Source organism: Bos indicus, chromosome 2, assembly GCF_029378745.1.
Source record: "Bos indicus isolate NIAB-ARS_2022 breed Sahiwal x Tharparkar chromosome 2, NIAB-ARS_B.indTharparkar_mat_pri_1.0, whole genome shotgun sequence".
NCBI classification, from domain to species: domain Eukaryota; kingdom Metazoa; phylum Chordata; class Mammalia; order Artiodactyla; family Bovidae; genus Bos; species Bos indicus.
Window position 1 is genome coordinate 100,892,416 of NC_091761.1, and position 23,849 is coordinate 100,916,264.

Consider the following 23,849-nt stretch of genomic DNA (forward strand, 5'->3'; position numbering starts at 1 on the left):
ACTTTTATAACTTAATTTTGAATAAAATATTATTTGAACCAAGAAAAAAGTCCCATGTGGATTTTGCTTTTAGAGCTGGAGAAATAAAGAACTTGGCTTTTTCTCATTAAGATCATTTTTGTTTTCATGCTATAGCACTAATGTGTGCTGTGTGCTAAGTCGATGCAGTAGTATCTGACTCTTTTTGACCCCATGAATTGCAGCCCTCCAGGCTCCTCTGTCCATGGGATTTTCCAGGCAAGAATACTGGAGTGGGTTGCCATTTCCTCCTCCAGGGGATCTTCCTGACCCAGGGATCCAGCCCTAGTCTCTTATGTCTCCTACATTGGTGGGTGGGTTCTTTACCACTAGCGCTACCTGGGAAGCCCAGCACTAATATAATGATTGCTTAATAATCTGGTGGTCTTACTCTGCTTGGCTACTGTAATATACACAATACCAAAGACTGGATGATTTAAAGAAGAGAAATTTATTTCTCACAGTTCTGGAGGTAGGTAGTCCAGGCTCACAGACTTGCTCCTGCTGAGAGCTCGCCTCCTGGCTTGTGGATAGCCACCTTCTGGCTATGTTCTCCTATGGCTTTTCCTCTGAGCAAGTTCCTGGAGAGAGAGAAAAAGGGGGAGGGGGAAGTCTATCTTTCTCTTCTTACAAGGGCACTAATCCCAGGAGGGCCCCCACACTGGACCAAATCCAAACCTAATTATCTCCCAAAGGCCCCCACCTCCAAACATCATCACATTGGTGGTTAGGGCTTCAATACCTGACATTCAGTCCAAAACAGAGGTTAAGAGCTTTGAAGGCAGAGAGACCTGGATTCAAATCTTGGTTGAGATAATTACAAAGTACATTTAGGCAAATTCAGGTGGTTCAGATGACAGTAAAGAATCTGCCTACAGTGCAGGAGACCCAGATTCAATCCCTGGATCAGAAGATCCCTTGGGGAAAGTAATGGCTACCCACTCCAGTGTTCTTGCCTAAAGAAATGCATGGATGGAGGAACCTGGTGGGCTATAGTCCATGGGGTCACAAAGACTGAGACACAACTGAGCAACTAACACTTCTACTTTTAGGCAAATTACTCAACTTTTCTGCTACTGCTACTGCTGCTAAGTCACTTCAGTCATGTCCGACTCTGTGCAACCCCATAGACGGCAGCCCACCAGGTTCCCCCGTCCCTGGGATTCTCCAGGCAAGAACACTGGAGTGGGTTGCCATTTCCTTCTCCAATGCATGAAAGTGAAAAGTAAAAGTGAAGTCGCTCAGTCGTGTCTGACTCTTAGCGACCCCATGGACTGCAGCCCACCAGGCTCCTCCGTCCATGGGATTTTCCACGCAAGAGTACTGGAATGGGGTGCCATTGCCTTCTCTGCAACTTTTCTAGGCCTCAGGTTTTTAGATCTGTAAAATGGACAGCCAACTACCTCACTGAAGTCGTACTGGCAAAGTCCTGCCCTCTCTATAGAGCAAATATTTAAATGGCAGCTGTCATTTCTGTCTTTTAAATGCCTCTCTTTACCTTATGTAATTGCTGAAAATATTTTGGGAATTAATACATATCATAAATAAAAACTGTCTTATTTCTGATATGTATTAAAATGTAAAATGTATTATCCTCCCCAGTGGAAAATGGATTTATAGGTTCTTAAGTTTTTTTAAGGTGCCAATTTTCATATTATGTAGGAAATGTATGAAGTATTGTTTTATAATCATAAAACAAAATAAATATTAGATTGTAAGAATGTTATACTTAGAAACTCTGCACGTGTGTGCTCAGTCACATCCAACTCTTTGCAACCCTATGGACACATAGTGTATTTTAAATCAATCTAAGATGAAAGTAGAAAGTAAATGTGTTCTGAAAAATATATATACATATCTATTTTATTTATGTGAAGAAGTTAGCTAAGCTCTAAGCATATAGTAGATGTTTAAGAGATGTTAACTTCCCTTCACCTCAATATCTACATAAACATTAACATAAGTTTTATATAGAAACCCATGACCAAAATGTTAGCATTTTAATTTTTTAAATGTCAGTTTCTATTTTAAACATTTTTAATATTAACACTTTTTCATCTGCTTGACTTCCAAAATTTCTAATGCAGGCAGTAAGAGCTACGATAATTCTATTATCTAGAGTGGGCCCTTTAAATTGTTAATCACTAATATGACATTCTTTTGCTAAAATGTTCACTGCCAAATTCAATTGTTTATTAAGTCAGAACTTATTACGAGCCTGCTGTGGAACCTCCCTGATAGTCCAGCCATTGATACTCTGAGCTCCCACTGCAGCATCAAGGTTTGATCACTGGTAGAGGAACTAGGGGAGAAGGCAATGGCACCCCATTCCAGTACTCTTGCCTGGAAAATCCCATGGACGGAGGAGCCTGGTAGGCTGCAGAGTCGCTAAGAGTCGGGCACGACTGAGTGACTTCACTTTCATTTTTCACTTTCATGCACTGGAAAAGGAAATGGCAACCCACTCCAGTGTTCTTGCCTGGAGAATCCCAGGGACAGGGGAGCCTGATGGGCTGCCGTCTATGGGGTCGCACAGAGTCGGACACGACTGAAGCGACTTAGCAGCAGCAGCAGCAGAGGAACTAGGATTCTGCATGTTGTGTGGTGCAGCCAGAAAGTCTTGGGGGGGAAAAAAAAAAGTGTGCTGTCTGCCAGGCACTGCACTAAGGCAGTGGGTGAATAAGACACGTAAGATCTCTCCCCTGAAGCAGATTAAATTCTAGTGTGGAATAACAGATAATAAGCAAACAGCCAAACCAACTGCAGATTTTCAAGAGTACTAGAAAAAAGAATAACAAATGAGACATATATTCCGTTCCATATCTGGCCAGAGAAGGCCTCCCAGAGGTAGCACCATCTGAGTTGAAACCTGAAATCTGAAATAATCAGCCAGGCAAAAAGCAATGAGGAGCACTGTATTGAGAGGGGAGTGCAAACCCACAGCCCCCAAGGCATCTTAAACAGAGTTTACCTCCTTAAAAAACAGTGGGTAGGCCACTAGGAACATAACAAAAAAGTGAATCTGCAAGGAGATGATGGGTGAAGTAGGCAAGGGCCAGATCAGATGATGTTATGTAGTCCAACAGAAAATTATAGATTTTATTCTGAATTAAGGAGGAGAGTGACATATTAATAATTTTACTCCATATTGACAATATTTTACTCCATAATGACAATGACAAACTGGACAGTTGTGTGCTGAATCTGCTGCAGAGGGGAAGAAAAGTGAAGGCTAGGAGCCCAGGCTGGTGGCTTTTTCCATAATCCAGACTAGAAGTAATGGTGGTTTAGACTAAGGTGTGGTAGTAGAGAGAAGGAGAAATGGAGAAATCAGACTCTTCAATTTGAAACTTGAGCAAATGAGAAAAATTGCTGGAGAGGGGAAACGTTGCACAGGTTTTGACAAGATGGGGAGTTATCAGGAGTTCTGTTTTTAATATGTGAAACTTGACATGTTTATAATATACAAGTAGAAATGTCAAATGTTGTTGGATATGGGTCAAGGATAAAGACATATATTTAGGAGCTGTTGGCATCTAAGTGGTATGTAAATTCACTGGGTTAGGAGAAAGTATAGCAGGAAAAATTATAGTAGGCACTTGATCAAGTTCTGTAGCACTTCAACACTTAGAGGTCTCATTTATTATAAGAAAGATCCAAGAAAGAAAAACAGTGATGGAGCACTCAGAGCAGAAGAAATAAAACAAAAGAATGTGTCATTGAATAATATCAATGATGGCTAGCAATTCCTGTGCCAAATACTGTTTTAATTGCCTTAAACTAACTTAATCCTCATAATTTCAAAAGGTAGATAACATTATTACCCCATTCTAAAGGCACAGAAGCTAAGGCACAGTTAATCAATTTGCCTGTTTACACAGCTCATAAGTGGCAGATCTAGGACTCAGATGAAAGTTATCTAATATGAAAGGCAATATTCTTAATTGGGACCTGATATTGGTCCTCTAATTTGCAAGTGAAAAGTAGCTTTTTTACCCCCTTAATAATATCAAATCTCCCTGCAAGATAAAATAAGATGAGAGGAAAATATTTATTGGACTTGCAACATGGAGATAGATTGCTTCAATGGAGAAAACTTTTTAAGTGGAACATTGGTAACAGAAGACAGATGGGGCTTAACAAGTCAGCAGGAAGTAGGCAGTAGAAACCACAGTGTTAGATGGCTCTTGTGCAAAGTTCTATTGCAGAAAAGAACAAAGCAACAGGGCTGCAGCTATAGAGGGATTTGGACTCAAGGGAGGTATGCTGGTTAGGTCATCTGGGAAGCAGACCATCATATGGAGATAGAAGTACAAGAAATTAATTGGAGTAATGCCTTTGAAGGATAATGAAGAGGGAGCAAGAGTAGGCAACAAAAGCTTTGAGATTATGACACAAATTTGAGACCTGTGAATGGAGGAGGGAAAGGCAAAGAGAATTTGGTCAGGAGAGACTACTATGCACCTCTGAGAATGTCTCAGGAAGCTCTGTCATCAAGACTGCCCAGAGAGGAGTCTTCATGAGGCAGAATGGCCAGAAGCCTTGCCATAGTCAGTCTTTGGTTAGGATTATCTGAGAAAAGTCTTGCCCTGACTTAAATGCTGCAGTGGATGGCCAAGGTGCTGCAGCTGGAGTGTCTCAGCTAACTGAGCTCCTTATAGCTGATCAGCAAGATCTGTCTTAAAGGCAAATCTGAGTGTTTAGCTCCATGGCCATCCCAGGAAGAGGACTGTTTTTGTATATTGACTTTATATGCTGATGAGAATCAAGGTAAAACAGAGATAACACAGTTACTTAAAGTTTTCGAACACTAGAATGGGACTTAACTTTGCCTCTAACGCCAGAATTTTAGGCAAAACCTTCCTATTTAAATATTCGTTTAATATTCGTTTAAATGGTCCCAACAAAAGTATTATGTAACAGAACCCCAGGCCCCGAGGAATATTAATTGGAATGAGATATCCCAGAGGTCTACATCTCAAAACCAAGACACAGCTCTACCCAACTGTGTGCCAACTCCACTGCTGGAAACCTCAGGCCAAACAGCTAATAAGACAGGAACATAGTCCCACACATTGAAAAAAAAAATGAAATAACAAACAAAATGAAATAACAAACAAAACAGGTGAGATGTATGGAGAGAGTAACATGGAAACTTACAATACCATATGTAAAATAGATAGCCAATGGGAATTTGCTCTATGACTCAGGGAACTCAAACAGGGGCTCTGTGACAATCTAGAAGGGTGGGATGTGGAGAGAGATGGGAAGGAGGTTCGGGAATGAGGCGACATGGGTGTACTTATGGCTGATTCTTGTTCATGTTTGACAGAAAACAAAATTCTGTAAAGCAATTATCCTTCAATTAAATAAAATGGAAAAAAAAATGTGTTACAGATGAAGGAGCAAGATAAAAAACTGCAAGACCTAACAAATGAAGAGGAAACAGGGAACCTATTTGAAAAAGAATTTAGAATAATGATAAAGAAGTTTCAAAATATTAAAAATAGAATGGAGAAAATGTAAGAAACGTTTAACATATTTAACAAAGGCCTAGAAGAAATAAAGAATAAACAGCGACGAACAACACAATTAGTGAAATTAAAAATAGAAGCAATCAAGAGCAGAATAACTGAAGCAGAAGAACAGATAAGTGAGCTGGAAGATAGAATGACAGAAACAACTGCTGAGGAACAGAATAAAGAAACCAGAATGAAAAGAACTGAAGACAGTTCAGAGACCTCTGGGACAATATTAAACATACCAACATTCAAATTATAGGGGTCCAGAAGAAGAAAAGAAAAAGAAAGGTTATGAGAAAATATTTGAGGAGATTTATAGTTGAAAACTTCCCTACCATGGAAAAGAAAGTAGCCACCCAAGTCCAGGAAGCCCAGAGAGTCCCATACAGGATAAACCCAAAGAGAAATATACAAGACACATATTAACAAACTAACAAAAATTGAATACAAAGAAAAAATATTAAAAGCCACAAGGAAAAGCAAAAAATAACAAAGGAATCCCCATAAGGCTAATAGCTGATTTTTCAGCAGAAACTCTGCAGGCCAGAGGGGAGTGGCAGGATATATTTAAAGTGATACAAGAGGAAAACTACAACCAAAATTACCCAGCAAGGATTTCATTCAGATTTGATGGTGAAAGAAGGAATTCCTGCCATATAGGACAACACAGATGAACTGTGAGGACACAAAACAAGCCTCAACAAATTTAAGTGGGTACTAAATTTAGTCTCAAGAGCTCAAAACACTTGGTAAATAAATGTCATTAAAACCTTTTTATTACTATGCCTGTGAAATGATGATAGAAAGTTACAACTGCAAAGTCTGAGTGATAAGGTACCAAGGTGAATTGTGTAAAAGATCACAAGTTTAGTGACCTGAAAACTGAAAAAAAAAAAGAAAAGAAACTCTTTTTGATACTGAATTGATGATAAAGCCAACAGACATGAGTCAAAAGTATTGGAAAACTAACTCTGTGCAAAGCACTAGTCTTGTTGCCTGCTTAACTAGATACAAGATCAACTGCGTAAGTTTTCACTGGGCTGGAAGACTAAATACCTTGACTGATGTTTTGAAAACACAGACACACTGCAAAATTTAAAAATCTTCATAGGTTACCAAAAAACAGACAAGATTTTTCTATACTAGATCAAAGTATACACACCTTTTAAGCAAACACACCACTTGTGGAACAACACTTTAATATATTTCCCCTCAGAGTTAATGGGCTTTCTATTAGAGGCAGAGTAATTCCTGAGATCTCAATTGCTTGGGGATTCTTGGTAAAATTACTCTAATAATCTGAGGCAGCCTGAAAGCAATAATATAGCAAGCATACAAAAATATTCACAGCTACTCTCTGTTCCCTGGGAATTTAGATGGGTAATCCCATACGGTTAATAGTACTTGTTATGTATGGTTGAGAATGATTCCAAAACAATAGAAATCACCAAGGAATAATAAGAGGGAGTTAAAAATGGAGGGAAATTTGCCTTTCTGAAGAAAATAAAACCACTGGGCATTTTGACCAGTGGTTGCCAAGACCATGTCTTTTTCAAACACACTTAGATGCTGATTTTGTTCAAGGACTGACTATGAAAAAAATTTAACTCATTCAATTACCTGTTTCATAACAACACAGTAATGATCTCAGTACAGACAACTGATTTCTTTCTCTTGTTAGGCTATGGATTTTTCAGCTATTCAGTGGTAAAGAATCCACCTGCCAAGCAGGAGACATGGATTCAATTCCGGGGTCAGAAAGATCCTCTGGAGGAGAAAATGGCAACCCACTCCAGTATTCTTGCCCGGAGAATCCCAAGGATAGAGGAGCCTGGCGGGCTACAGCCCATGCGGTTGCTAAAGAGGCAGACACGACTTAGTGACTAAACAACAACAAAAATGGGAATTAATATGAGTAGTTTCGTGGGGAGAGAGCAAGGATGACAATGTGTTCCCTCTCTACTATTCTGTATTTGTGAGGTGATTTCCTTCCGGGAAGGGCAGAGTACTGAACTTTATGTCAGTTCTAGACAATCCCATGAGTGCTACCTGTGTGTGAGGACCTGAGAAGTAAGATAAAAAAGGTCTCAGACTCATAAATTAGGAACAATAATTGCAGAGCAAAACTGATTTTGTGCGCTCAGGCAATGGGATTAAGTTAATGCCACAAGCTCTATGGTTTGTAAAAGGTAAACTTCTGGCTGAAGAGAACAGCAACAATTATTCAGAATTCCTGAAGTAGGCCAACCATTTGTCCAGAGGGCAAAGAAATCCTGCTTGACTAGCTTCTACTCGAAACCAGTGTCAAGTTCCTGACCTTATGAACTCCCCAGAACGATATTAGGTGGCAAAGGAGGAGCTGTTCTCTTTCGCTTCTTTTTTCTCTCTGCTTTGCTAAAAATCAGAGCAGGCGATGTGGTTATGTTTGCATTGGCATTCACATATTGTTTCTCAGAGAATTGTTATATTTTATAATAGACTTCCATCCTTTATAAGGTGGCAGATATTTTTCTTTCTCCTTCTTAAAATGATAGTGCTCATTAAGGGAATTCTTAAAGTGGCTGGAGTTAGTAGGTGAATATGTACATGATTGTAGATGTACTGTCTACATTTAAGAAGACATTATTGTATTGTTAGTGATCTACTGCCTCTCCTCTGAGTATTTTCTGAGTGGCACTGGTGACAGTTGGTCCAGGAACTGGAGAGAAGTAAGGAATGAAATATGACTGCCTGAAGTAGCAGCTCTTAAAATGTGAGATGTCACAGATCACCTTGAAAATCAGGTAAAAACTTGGAAGTACACTCTTGGCAGAAAAAAAAAAATTGTTTAAGCTTACAAAAATTTATATACAATCTCAGGAATTTCAGAACCCTCTTGATATGCATCAATGAGCCCTCACTCCAAAGTTTATGAATATCAGGTGAGTCCTATGACAATAATAAAGGCTTTCCTGGTGGCTCAGATGGTAAAGAATCTGCCTGCAGTGCAGGGGACTTGGGTTCAGTCCCTGGGTCAGGAAGATCCTCTGGAGAAGGGCATGGCAACCCACTCCAGTATTCTTTCCTGGAGAATTCCATGGACAGAGGTGCCTGGTGGGCTACAGTCCATGGGGTCGCAAAGAGTCAGACATGACTGAGCAACTAACACTTTCACTTTCCCGTATAATAGAGGGGTGAAGAGGTTAACCCCTACCAAGTTTTGGAAGACTGAATACCCCACCATCCTTCAACCTAAAGCTAAAGTCTTTAGGTCATCTCAGTCAGCACCACTACTTTGAGTGCTGGGTCATCATGGGAAGTGCTGGGTATAAAGTAAATGCTCTACTTTATCTTCCTCTAAATGTTGAGTTCTTAAAACTTCAACCACAAATAGTGCATTGCAAAACTCACTTGAAGCAATTGGTACTTGTGAGAAGATACACATGATTTCAAAACTGGCTTTAGCTGGATGATTTTGCAGTTGCCTATACGAAATGATCTGTCCATTTTAGTTTTGATCTTAGGGAAAGCAGCCACATCTTGATACATTCCTCATAATAAGCAGCTTGGATAATACTCCTACTCCTGAATTCAAAGATTAAAAGTATCTGGAAAAAGAACTTGCCTTTTTCTTCTTGAGACATTCCCTCCAGGGCAGGCCGAAGGAATACTAGCAAAGAAGGAAAACTTATCATTTTTCTATCCATAGTATCCTGAGCTGTCAATTCAGCAGCTTGCACAAGAACTAAACCTACTTTACAAAAAAAAAGCTTGAAAGTGTTGTACCATTAGCTATTCTGATTCTAGTCCATGCCAGGAAGCAAAGGTTCTTATTATACCATGCTCTATTTTTGATCTAATCCATATCAACAGCCTGAAGTCTCAGCATGGTAATGCTGGGGAAATTGTTTGATGATAATTGGAAACTGCACTGCCTTGCCCCTTAAGTGATACAATCTGACTGTCACTAGGAGTGTCATTTGGGCTTTAAAGAGTCAGGAAGAAGAAAAGTGGGCATCTGAACTCTCTGTGGAAGGCACTGCAGCAAGTCAGAGTCTCTTGTGAAGGTGCTCCCATTGGTGAGGTTGGGATATAGAAGGAAGATGTGTATCCCTACCCTCGTGTTTGAGAGCCTTCAGACAACTCAGTCTACTACCATCATTCAGACACCCAGACTGCAGTACCCTGACTCTGGGGCAGACAACATGGTATGGGAAGAAAAGTCACCCTACACAGCAGTTATTGAAAACAGTTAAATAGAACACCAGGCGTTAAAACCTGGTACCTTCTTGTCATGATAAAGATTTTAACAAGAACAGGAAATGGCACAGCACAAATCCGTTTTCATGATAATGATCTCATGAATGCAAAGAGCATAGGAAATGGAACAAATGTAACCCATTCCATTACCACCTTCAAACGGTAACCTCCTTGTCCTAGTCACATGCCCTACTTCTGGTCCTGATGAAATCACAAAGGAAATCAAGAGGCTGAGTGTGGCATGGGCAGTGGTTGGGGGGGTGGCAAGCAAGACAGCCCCCGTTTATGTGTGCATATGTGTGTATGCCCCACATATTTCCTTTCTTAACTCTGTTGCAGTAGAGAATTCCTTAGAGCTGATTCCCTAACTTTGACCTGCTTTTAGCAGGTCAGACCCAGAATGAACAAAGAAAACTAAAAACCCAGGAGTCCCCAGGGAATAGGCAACTCCCCTTTAATAACAGCTACACTGTTTATCAAGATGAGGAAACCTTGGCTTTGCCCTAAATAGAAGCTGTAAACAAAGAAGATGATTGACTGCCTTTCTTCCTTCCAGCACTCACACCTCCTCAGCTTCTTGAGAAAAATGGAGCCTCTGTCTTACGATGTGCTGTCTCTATCCTATCTAAGTGAAGCGCAAGTCCTCCAGGCGTGGCCGACTCTTTGCAATCCCATGGACTGTAGTCTGCAAAGCTCCTCTGTCCATGGGATTCTCGAGGCAAGAATACTGGAGCGGGTTACCATTCCCTTCTTCAGGGTACCTTCCCGACCCAGGGATCGAACTCCAGTCTCCCACATCGCAGGTAGATTCTTTACCATCTGAGCCACCACGGAAGCCCAATCCTGTCTCAAGAGATTGCAACTTGATTAGGGCTCATCTGAAAATATAAAGAAAGGTCTTGGGAAAGCAAGGAAGCCAAAACTGGTTGAGGGTGATTAGGCCAGGTCAGAGTCACTGCTGCCGTCCATTCCTCTTTGACCTGGCCATGTTTCCCAGGAGGATCTGCTCTCTGTGAAAAGCTCTTTAATACTATGTGAAATCTATAATAAATCTTCTTACCCCAAGATGACTGCTTCAGATATGAGGGGGAGTAGTGAGGCACGATGGCTGAGTTTGCCAAATAAATACTAGAGAAGACGAGAGCCAGATTGCCTGGAGTACTGTGCCCACACCCTGCCTCAACCAAATGTCACTCACTCTGCTCAGCTGGCTAGTAACTCCTTACATGGCATCCAAGTAGCTGTTCTATACATTTTCTCCCACTGGGGATTTGTCCAGGCAAGCAAGCCTGAATTCACTTTACATTTCAGGCATCCCGGATGTCTGTCCTTTCCAGATGATATCCCAATTACCAAATGACCCTGGTTGGTTAATAAGAAATGCAATAGTCTTCCTTGCCCTGGTTATATGTCACTTATTAATGTGATGTTGGGAGATTCCCAGATGATTTCACGTCTTAAGACAGCAATTGGTGATCACCTTATCAGACACCAGGTAAAAAGTTTTCTGTGGGTGCAGGAGTTTCCTAAGTGTGCTACCTTGATTCCCAAAGCAGGTTACATTGGAATTACCTTTTCAAAGAAAAGGGAGCCCTCAGTTTCAAATGATCTAAAAATTTAAGAAGGTTATAAGCACTGAGAAATAATCATTTGAGATAAGTACTGCATGAGAAAATGAATAAGTTGGAAAACTGGTTATGTACTTTTGGGTCTCTTAAACCCCCATAGGAGGTAATTGACTGATTGTATATGATTGTGGTGAGTCACAATAATGGGTCCCTTTTGCTTAAAACTATTCTACTCGCTATTAAAAAGTGATGTGATTGGGATAACTAGAATCTAGGTCAGATTATTGAACAGGCTTCTATCCTCCAGTTTTTTCTAATTCTATTTTTCATTCCCAAATGGCCACCTTACATGTAAGCATATCTTTGCAACATAGGTTTCATTCTTTCACTATTCTATGGGAGACTTTGTGGTGGTTTAGAAGGAGAACTGAAGTGACGACAGCACAGGGAGGCAGATTTCACTAACTGTACAGCCTGAGGATAACCCCTTGGTATTTCTGAGCCTCAGTTCTTTTATTAGTAAGATGAGAAACTGGGTCCACTTGGTATTGAAAGTCCTTTCTAGCTCTCAAGGAGACATTGGGTTTCTGTGAAATTTAAACCAGTGACATACTCATCACTTCCTTTTGTTGTTGATGTTGTCCTGTGAATTTTTGATGAATATCACTTGGAATGTCCTTTTTGAGAGGGTGAAAGGTCCGTCTAGTTAAGGCTATGGTTTTTCCAGTTGTCATGTATGGATGTGAGAGTTGGACTGTGAAGAAAGCAGAGCGCTGAACAATTGATGCTTTTAAACTGTGGTGTTGGAGAAGACTCTTGAGAGTGCCTTGGACTGCAAGGAGATCCAACCAGTCCATTCTGAAGGAGATTAGTCCTGGGTGTTCTTTGGAAGGAATGATGCTAAAGCTGAAACCCCAGTACTTTGGCCACCTCATGCGAAGAGTTGACTCATTGGAAAAGACTCTGATGTTGGGAGGGATTAGGGGCAGGAGGAGAAGGGGACAACAGAGGATGAGATGGCTGGATGGCATCACCGACTTGATGGATATGAGTTTGAGTGAACTCTAGGAGTTGGTGATGGACAGGGAGGCCTGGCGTGCTGCAATTCATGGGGTCACAAAGAGTCGGACACGACTGAGAGACTGAACTGAACTGAATCTTCTCTTTCCATGAATTTTAAATCTCTATTTCTTGCCTATTGTTCTTTATCTTTACAAGTAAAAGGTACTTTGTTGTTTCCAACAGAACTTATCGGTTTGGTTCCACAGTATCTTTAAGGAATAAGGACATGAGACTAGGGAACAAAATTATGAAGAGCATTAGATGGGAAGTTTGCAAGGCACAAAATGGACCTATGGTGGGAACACAGAGGAAGAAGGGTTTTCCAGTAGGGACACTGAATGTAAAATCTCCAGAGTAGGGGAATTATATCTTAAAGAACTACAACCGACTAAATGAAGGGATGAGTTTGTTTACATCAAGTTCTGAGCTGTATTTGGTGAGAAGACTTTTGACTTCTGCTGAGACATCAGGTCTCAGTTATTATGAAAATAATAAACCATTCTCCAGGCATATAGTTAGAAAGAGAATGTTGGAAATGATTTCCCAAATCAGAAGCATGAGCCAGACCCAACTTTCCTGCTGTTGATTAATGCCATCTATACCTAATCCTGAAATGCCCCTAACCAGAACTACCCAGCTGGCAGAACTGCCAATGTCCCTGCCGTCTGCTCTGTCCCAGCACTCTCTTGGGTAACCCACCTCTGTTTAAAAGGCTTTCATGCTGTGGGACCAGAGATAAGACTTGTCTCAGGCTCGTGCAGACAACCACAGCAAGGTGCCATGAAGTGGTATCATGTGAAAAGGGAACTTTTCTCTGATCTTATCCAGGGACTTCATGCCATTTAAAATTACCCCACTTCAGCATCCTATTTCCCAATTCCACAGTCAACTTGGTTGTTTATTTGAACATTTGAGTTCACCTTATTTGAAATTATTTCCCATCTAAACCAATTTACCAGGTATCCAAAGCACTCACCTTGTGGTGTGCAAAGGATATACTGACGGCCTTGTGTGCAAAGACTACTGGTAACAAAAAGGCATCTCTATTAGTTGCTTGTGACTAGCATGCTTCTCCCTGAATCAAGTGATATTTTGTAATAGGACTTTAGACTTGTGATTTTATCCTAAATTGGCCTCTGGTGCCAATATGTCTTTGAAAGTGAAAGTGTCAGTCACTCAGTAGTATCTGACTCTTTGTGACCCCATGGACTGTAGCCCACCAGGTTCCTCCATCCATGGGATTCTCCGGGAAAAGAATACTGGAGTGTGTTGACATTTCCTTCTCCAGGGATCAAACCTAGGTCTCCTGCATTGCTGGCAGATTCTTTACTGTCTGAGCCACAAGGAAGCCACATAGGTCCTTTGCCAAGCTAATAAAGTGGTGATCAAGGAGATGCAACTTCGTTTCCAAAGATTAGGAAGACTATGGAAAAAGTGAGCTTCCTTTGTGGCTCAGATGGTAAAGAATGTGCCTGAAATGCAGGAGACCCCTGTTTGATCCCTGTGTTGGGAAGATCCCTTAAAGAAGGAAATGGCTATCCACTCCAGTATTCTTGCCTAGAGAATTCCATGGACAGAGAAGGTGGGCTGCAGTCCATGAGTTCTCAAAGGGTCGGACACAACTGAGGAACTAACACACACACACACACACACACACATGCACACACACAGAAAAAGTAGACCAAACACTACAAGTGATAATATGACCACCTACTACAGAAACAAAAATAAAAGAATATAGAAAAACAACTCTTCTAAAGATTGCATTTTCACTACCCCACTTGTCAATGAAAAGTATATTCCTACACATCTGGTAATCTTTACCAGTCCTTTAGAAAGATAGCAGCCAGAATTAGTGAGGTAATTAAAGAGCTGTAGACACATAAGAGAAGATTAGTATTTGCCATCTCAACTATGGATTTAGGTGCGTCGTTCTAGATCAGTATATGTTTTATTTATGATCACCTAAAATATGTTTGAGCATTTATTGCTTATATCCGTGCATTTGCACTATGGAGAGAGCCTAAGATATGTGTTAGAGTGCAGTTTCTACTCAAGATAACCTAATTAAAGAAGAGTCAAACACATGTGATCATGTTCACGTTTGTACATATCTTTAAACTCATTTTATGTAAGAAGAAGAGCACATTGGTCAGATTGGAACCAACTGTACAACCAAGTGTTCTCTCTGAAAATGGCCCAAGAGCTTCATTAGCTTTTACTAAAATGGGAAAAGCTTTATATATAAAGTGGATTTTGAGCTGAGTATTGAAGAAAGTTCAGAAATGAATGTAGAGGAGTGTGGCTATAGGTTTATAGGCAGGTTATGAAGAAGCAAGTAGGAGAAAGAAACAGAAGTAGAGCAATAGCCAGGAATAACAATGGGAATGTTGACAGATGACCTCAAAACCCAATTTAGGCACCTAAGGGGTTTTCAGAAAAGAATTATGTGATCCCAGCAATGGAAGCCCGGCAGCAGCATTTAGATGAACATATCTGCAGAGAAAAGGGTACTGAATATGAATAGTGGAGCAATAAATGGTAGCTGAGACCAAAGATAATCAATATGCAGAAGAAAAATGCAACTAAAACAATCGGGAGTAACAAAATATAGTGCATAAAATAAACTCTGAATTCACTGGGGGATTTCCAGGGCCTGATATCTTTTGATTTTCGAGGAATAGGAAAAGACTGCTGCTAGAGGTCAAATCTGGCTTAGTCTTCGGTCAACTAAATGAAAAGTTCTTCCCTCCTTTTCCCACTCCTACCCTCTACCTGTGGAAATGGATTTTTTTCTGATTTTGCATAAAGTATAACATAAAACCTTATGTTTAATATAATCTTCTTTTGTCTAATTCAAAAGGAATTTCAATTTCTTATGATGATTTTAAGTTTATTATTAAATATTTTCACAGGGATGATTGGGGAAAGTATGAAAGAATAATGTTGAAAAATTACCGGGTGTCTTCAGTGCTGGTTGCTATGCCATGGACTTTCCATATGTTTCCCTATATATTCAATCATTATTATTTTCTATAGTTAGTCCAGTTCATCCTTTTCTATTTTAAATAAACTATTGCATATTTTATATAATATTGTTCATCAGCTTAATTATTTGACGGTAGGAATGATTTAGGGCAAAAACCAGTTCAAACAAACAGCCACATGAGAATGAAGATCTTAAGTAAAATTAAGGAACTGAGGATTTGGGGGACGAGTTTAAAATTAAGATATATAGTTAGATGCCTACTTTAAAAGAAGAATAAGAAGAAAAGGGTCCAGGAACAGAAGAGTCTCATTCTGTAGAACTAGAAAATTCTGTAGACATGCATGATTGGATTTTAGGAGAAACACTAGGAGAGAAGAGCTGATATTTTGATTCATTTACTGTAATTTTGAGACATTACTGAAATAATTTTAATCTACTCATGTTTCCATGGGGGCTGATGAGCAAATTTTGTGGACGATCAGGAATCTTGAGCAATATTAGCACAGATGCAAGATAATCTTAAGCAAGACTTGTATTTCTGTACATAACTGGAAAAACTAGGCCTTTTATCTTAAGATATATTCACTGAGAGATTCATTAGTTATAAAGGAATTTTATCTTGAATCCACAAACATGTTTTGAGGAAATAAATGTTTAAGTCACTATGTGCATTCTGAAAGGAGCATCATGTTAAAACCCCTAAAGATATATTTTCTCTAAGAAGCTTCCAATTAAGACTGAAGACAGTTACTCCAGAAGAGAAATGCCAATGCATTCATTACTCTTTTCTTTTTGTAGTGTCTCTCTACGTACATGTCTGTGTGCTCAGTCGTGTCCGACTGTATGTGACCCCTTGGACTATAGCTCACCAGGATCCTCTGTCTATGGAATTTTCTAGGCAAGAATACTGGAGTGGGTTCCCATCTCCTACTCCAGGGGATCTATCTGACTCAGGAATCAAACCCACATCTCTTGCGTCTTCTGCATTGCCAAGTGGATTCTTTACCACTGCACCAACTGGGAAGCCCCTCTATGTACATAAGATTAGATAAAACAGTAATTCCAAGTCATAGTAATGGAGTAAGAAATGTTTGCTGTCTTTCAAATAATTTAACCACTGTTGCTAAGCAGTGTCAGATGCTGCAGCTGAAAAAAAAAAATGCTGAATATATATATAGTATATACATATATATATAAATTTATGCCAAATATTGCATTTTATTCTGTCTTAAGTAATACAGTAATTTGGAGTTTCTAAAATTGCTAAGTGTAATTACCAAAGAAAAGGAAAAATTAACCTACTCTAGCTATCTCATCTTCTGGGAGTGTATTACTATTTGCAGAGTAGGCTTTCTACACTGCCATCTTATATAACAGAATAAATAATACAGTAAAAGGGGTGTAAGCAGGAAATTCCTCTAAAGGAAGGCTGGAGAGGGATAGGTGTTAACCAAAGTTTCTACGGTGTGGATTAGAATCAATGGGAAAAAAGATACAAGGAACCTTTGTAGTAACATTACATGATATACGGTATTGAGAATTACAGGGCATATTTACAATAACTAATATAATTCAGCAAAAATAAAGACCTAAATTCAGGATACTCAAACCGCTAATGGCATATGAAATAGGAATAGGCTATCCATATAGAAAACTTCTGGAAAACTGGATCAAGTATTATAAATGCTTAGCAGTTGGATGGATAGTCTGTTAAGTTTTTCTTTTTTTTAATGCATCCTACCAACTTTTCTTTTGATTATTATTTATGCATTTATTTTTGGCTGTGGTGGGTCTTTGTTGCTGTGCAGGCTTTTCTCTAGTTGCAGCAATTAGGGGCTACTCTCTATTAGAGGTGCGCAGGCTTCTCACTGTGGTGGCTTCTCTGTTGTGGAGCATGCGCTCTTGGGCATAGCAGCGCGTGGGTTCAGTAGCTGCAGTGTGTGGGTTCAGTAGCTGCAGTGCGTGGGTTCAGTAGCTGCAGTTCCCGGGTTCAGTAGCTGCAGTTCCCGGGTTCAGTAGTTGAGGCACATGGGCTTAGTTGCTCCACAGCATGTGGAATCTTCCTAGACCAGAGATCAAAGCCATATCTCCTGCATTGGCAGGTGGATTCTATACCACTGAGCAACCAAGGAAGCCCCCTACTGCCTCTCCAATGATATTTACCATGGTGCTTTCATGTTTAAATGAGCTTAAATACACCAAATATAGGCATATAATTCATGATTCGGAAATTTAATAGATGCCCAAGAAACGTTTTTCTTCATATGCTTTCAAATCTGTTACCTTGTTTTATTTTAACAACATTCCTATGATATAGGCAAGTTTGGCCTTTAGAATTATTCACATTTTACTGTAGAAAATGAGCTTGCTACCTGACCAAGGAGAGTAATATGGAATTTCTATGCAGATAACGCTATTGCCCTGATGTTCTTTCCAATAAAGTTTGCTGCCTTTCAGGACTAGAAACATGACAGACTGAACAAAAAGTTGGAAACGACCCTGAAAAGAAGAAATTATTTTGCAAAGACAGAGATGTGACTTGCCAGGTAAAGACTGTGCAGTTTTATAATCCTTCTTGTTGGTTGGGTCAACATTTGTAATCTAATCTCTCACTTACACTTTAGAGAAATAACATTTCCTCTTACAGTATTTTTATACATATTACATGCTTTCAAAGCTGTTCTTTACCACATATCTCAAAGAGAAACTTAAAAATATTTGAGTTGCTACGGAACATGATGTAAATTCCTCCTGACCCCCATTTCTCACTTTTTCCCTAAAAACACAATTTTAAAAAATCACTTCCAACATGTAGTTGTATAACATTTGACAAAATGAGGTGACTATACTTGTGGTTTTCTCCTATTTCTTTCTTAGAAATCTTGTGTTTGTATGCTATGACTTCTGTGTGGCTGTGTCAAGTGAATATATAGACCATCTTTTCTTTAAAAGTGATGGTCTTTATTCTGCTTAAGACAGATACTGCTGTAAACTAGTTCTTTTCCATAAAGCTAGAGTTCATTTTAGCTTTTATTTTTCTAGAGAAAAAAAATACTTGTTTATTAAACAAACTTTAATCAAAAAATTGGTGAGAAAGTGTTACGTCCTACCAATTTCTGAGATTTATTGTATTTTTGATACAGTTGTGTCAGCTCTGGTAGTGAGAGTTACACTAAAAAGTTCAATTGGCAATGCTTGTTTCTGTTTCAAAAATGTCAATTCATTGTTTGAAATTCTAAAGATTATTGGCAAAACTAATACAATTATGTAAAGTTTAAAAATAAAATAAAATTAAAAAAAAATAGATTGCTTCTTACATTGCTTAAAAAAACACAAGAAGTTATTGACTTACTGAATTTTTCTAAAATTTAAAGCAATCCCGCTGCTGTTGCTAAGTCGCTTCAGTCATGTCTGACTCTGTGCGACCCCATAGACGGAAGCCAATCAGGCTCCGCCGTCCTTGGGATTCTCCAGGCAAGAACACTGGAGTGGGTTGCCATTTCCTTCTCCAATGCAGGAAAGTGAAAAGTGAAAGTGAAGTCGCTCAGTCATGTCCAACTCTCAGTGATCCGGTGGATTGCAGCCTAGGCTCCTCCATCCATGGGATTCTCCAGGCAGGAGTACTGGAGTGGGTTGCCATTGCCTTCTCCTTAAAGCAGTCCAGACAAGTTAAAACTAAGCTAAACAGAAATGGCACCCCACTCCAGTACTCTTGCCTGGAAAATCCCATGGACGGAGGAGCCTGCTGGGCTGCAGTCCATGGGGTCGCTAGGAGTCAGACACGACTGAGGGACTTCACTTTGACTTTTCACTTTCATACATTGGAGTAGGAAATGGCAACCCACTGCAGTGTTCTTGCCTGGAGAATCCCATGGACAGAGGAGCCTGGTGGGCTGCTGTCCATGGGGTCGCACAGAGTCAGACACGACTAAAGCGACTTAGCAGCAGCAGCAGCAAACAGAAAAGAGTAAACTTTATAGTTGAGGTTCTAACTCTTCTTTCAAAATTGCTTCACACAGCAAGACTTGAAGTACAGTTGGCCCTCCATATCCTTGGGTTCTGCATCCACAGATTCAACCAATCACAGATCAAAAATATTTGGAAAAAAGCTCTAGATAGTACCAGTCAGCAAAACTTGAATCTGCTGTGTTCCAGCAACTATTTTATAAATCGTTTTCATTGTATTTACAACTACCTACGTAGTATTTACATTGCATTAGGTATTATAACATATACAGGAGGATGTGCAGTATGTTATATGCAAATACTATGCCATTTTATAGAAGGGACTTGAGCATCCTTGGCTTTTGGTATTTGAGAGTGCTCCTAGAGTTAATCCTCTATGGCTAGTGAGGAGCAACTGCACTATAAAGATAAGGTGGTATTTCTGTCACACTTCCAACATCGTCTGTTACAATTCTGGACAAACAATAGATACTTTACAATTGTTTAAAACAAATGCTTGTATCAGATGTCTCTTCCTTGTTCTCTTACTGATTTAGTTTGGTCAAAGCACACTGATAGGAAGTTGTTTCAGTGTTTGTCAATTAGAACATTTAAAGATTTAAACATTGAGTTTAATACGGAAGGAGGATGCTAGAACTGGCCAATAGGAATAAGTGATTAACTCTGAAATAATGAAAGGGTGCAGCAGTAGCCATAACAGTCAGTTTTATGCTTGCGAGGAAATGATGAGTGGGAAATTTGTGACACCTGACTAAAAATCAATGCTCATGGAAGGTGATATAATAGCTTTAAGCTGGAAAAAAAATAAGTACAGGGGAAATCAAAGCTGACACGGTGAAACTGCACCGAAAGAAGTGGGTAGAATAATGACAATGTCAGGCAACTAACATAGCTAATGAGGCATAACGTGATGGCACTAAAGATCTCATGTCTTCTAAAACAACTAGTTAATTTAGCTGACTAATTTCCTTACCTCTCCTACTATATCTCTTAAGAACACCCTGGTGGTCCCCTTATATGATACTTTGTATCATTTCTCAGAATTCTCCAAAGAATCATATTAGAAGGATACACTTGGAAAGAGGAAGTAAAGGCTAAAAATCAGGTCCTTAACTTATTTATTAAGGTGATGATCATCTAACTCCAAAACAAATCTAAAAGTTGTTTTCTGTATGAGACAACATGAAGGAAAGAGAAATGAAAGTAAAACATACACCTCTATCTTTTCTGGCTCCCAGAGGAAAAAAATATTAAAATGAAATATTTGTACTGTGTTAAGAGAAGAAAATGGGGCTTCCCCGGTGGCTCAACTGTAAAGAATCTGCCTGCAACGCAGGAGATGTGGGCAGGAGACACGGGTTCGATACCTGGTCAGGAAGTTCCCCTGAAAAAGGAAATGGTAACCTACTCCAGTATTCTTGCCTGGAAAAATCCCATTTCATGGGGTCACAAAAGAGTTGGACACAACTGGATGACTAAGCAACAGCAAAAGAGAAGAAAGCTTAATACCAGGTTAAAAGCATGCTACATTTTCTTTATGTTAAATTATTTTCAATCTCCTGATTGGGTTGTAAGGAGATCAGACAATATCTTCCTTCACGTTCTTCTTAGAAATAGTAAGAAAGGGTTGTCGAAGTGGCTAAAGGAGAACTCTAATTAAAAGGGATTCAAAGACATTTGGATGCAGCCAAGCAAACTCCTTAAAATTGCAGGAGAGCTATTGTTTTCAAGGTAGCAGTCACTCCCTTTCTCTGAAAACTGCTTTAACTTGGCTGGGATAGGCTTCCCTGCTGGTGAGTTAAAGGGTCCCAAACAGCACAAGATGTTTTATCTTGGTTAAGCTGATCATTTGTCCTACTTTAGCAAGTGATGCAAATTTCCCTGCAAAGCTCTTTGCTCATTAGCTCATAATTAGGGTAATAAATCTGGAATCACCAAACACATCCATGAAAACATCACAGTACTGTAAAAATGGAAGTGGGCTCTTTCTATTCTGTAGGAAGCAGTAGAGAATTTGCTGAAATCTATTCAATTTCTGAATGCAAAGCTACATGTAATTGACATAAATTTAACCCCTAGGAAGAAGAGGATTGGAGAAGGAAATGGCAACCCACTCCAGTATTCTTGCCTGGAGAATCCCAGGGACAGAGGAGCCTGGTGGGCTGCTGTCTCTTGGGTCGCACAGAGTCAGACACGACTAACGTAACTTAGTAGCAGCAGCAGCAGGAAGAAGAGGAGAAAACAGTCTGAATGGCATGAAATCACTTTAATAGTCTACGTGAAAACCGAAAGCTTTAAATGCATTTCTTAAAAAAATATTTTAGAATTATAAGCATTCATTATATATGAATTATTTTAAAGTGGGTCTTTCACACACATTTTCACACACCAAGACTTTTGCAAGTAAGCACTTACTATGCTGCTAGGGGAAACTGGTGGCCTGAAGGTACCAAGCAATTAGTCACAATTCACATAGTAAGTCAAAATATTGAGTCAAGAAAAAAGCCCAGTAGAGGACTTAGCAAAGCACAAGGCCCACACTCCACCCTTAGTATACAGAATTCTGGGGTGGATGGATATCTTGAACTACTCTTGAGACAATGGAGAGTTGCAAAGTCATGAGAAATCAAGCAATTCTGCTTTCATTTACTTTTAACAACAACAACAACAACAAAAAATGCTAATTCTAGGCCAGCTACTTGTATATTTATAATACGTCTTTCATTCTGCACTGCTTGCAAATTATTTGCAACAGTATGTTTGCAACTTGTTTACAAATATGACCCCTCCTCCCTCAAAACTCCTATTAACTGATACCAGTCCAGATCATGCCCATACATGCTAAGGATCTTCTGTTTATTTCTGAGCTCCACCCAACTTGTTCATTTTCCTCATCACTCAAGATTTAGAGAAAGTTGATTCATGTCAGTACTGTAACACGTAGATTGACTAAAACTAACTTCAAGATTAGGGCAGATACGTCTTCTCTATAAAAGTACCTGGAATTGCCCTATAAAAGTACCTAGAATCGCCCTTTTATTCCCTGTGTTTGTCCTAATCCCTGTGGCACTTAAACCACAAAGAAACTGAGTAGTTTATTTATGTTACTACTGAGGATATGTTTCTTCTTGCTCAAAAAAGTGGTTATGTTGAGACCCTAAATGATTCCAGTCTCAGCAGAGAAGTCAGGATGAACTGCTTAGTGGTCTATTTACTCCTTCAAAGGTGAAATTTTTCTTCCATTATTCATTGGGATCTCTTTTTGAAACTAAAATGCAGACTTTTGGCTAATATGAAACTATTAGAAATACATGTCCTCTGAAAAGAAAAGATATAATAACAACCCCCCAAAAGCCACATAAAGTGAATGTGACATCTATTTATATTTTATCCTTAGAAGGTAACTTTCCAAAGGTGTGACCACAGTGGAACCTTAGTGTATGCTAATAGGTAAACAGGAATATATTCATCATATAACAGCTAAAAGACCAAATGTGCATGGTAGGCTCAAATAAAATATATTTTATTTTGTATTTAACTCCTTAAAGGTCTTCAGTAGTCTGACTGCAGCTGAAAATATTTAGAATGATGTACATAGGTATGAGAACTAAATCTAGTCATTGTGAATAAATCGTATGTACTTAAATTCTCCTCCAGCTTTTACCTTAAAAAATCAATTTAAATATTTCTTTGCTCACTTCCCCATTCTTTAATTTATTAAAGACCTACATATCCATTATCCTATCCCTATATGGGGTATTTAGCACTAATTTAACATTTCACCAATATATTCTAACTTTGCTCCTTCGCCTTTTGGTAAAATCAAAAATTGCTATAAAATTGCTAAGAGGTTCATGTACTGCCTAGAAGTCTCTCAGAAAACTCTATTTAATAACTATCAGTTTTTCAAACTAGTAGAAGTACCCTGACATTTTCTGAAAAGCAATTGCAAGCAGCATTTCTTCTGGCAGATCCATAGGCACCATCCTGTGTACAGGGCTTCAGTCCAGATTGGTAGTTACCTAAACTAGAGCATGGGACACAAAAGATATTTTCCAGAAAATGGAAGAGGAGAATCACCTTTAGATGCATTTAAATACTGAAGACTGAGTCAAAGAAGAGAAACAGAAATATAAAGGTGAAAGAAATGGTTTAGAAGTGGCACCCTGATGGCTTAAAAGGTAACGAATCTGCCTGCAATGCAGGAGACCCAGGTTCAATCCGTGGCTTGAGGAAGGTCCCCTGGAGAAGGGAATGGTTACCCACTCCAATATTTTTTCCTGGAGAAGTCCATGGACAGAGGAACCTGGTGGGTCACAGAGAGTCATACATGACTCTCTGAATGAGTAACAATAGATTGTTAGGGGGAAAGAAAAAGAAAACAGGAAGAAAGAAAAATAAAGCAAATAATAGAAGATATCAGATACTCTGAAGCTTCTAACTTTAGCACTCCATCAGCATTCCATTTTACTCACTCCAGGAGAA

General features: G+C 39.3%; 1 protein-coding gene across 14 annotated transcripts in view; it reads right to left on the bottom strand.

Moving 5' to 3' along the window:
- IKZF2 (IKAROS family zinc finger 2) overlaps positions 1 to 23,849 on the bottom strand; it is a 292,694-nt gene that overhangs the window by 48,876 nt on the left and 219,969 nt on the right. For all 14 annotated transcript variants that reach the window (XM_070771706.1, XM_070771662.1, XM_070771690.1 and 11 more), the window contains one exon: positions 481 to 599. The gene's annotated coding sequence lies outside the window, so the exon portion shown is untranslated. The remainder of the gene's footprint in view (positions 1 to 480; positions 600 to 23,849) is intronic.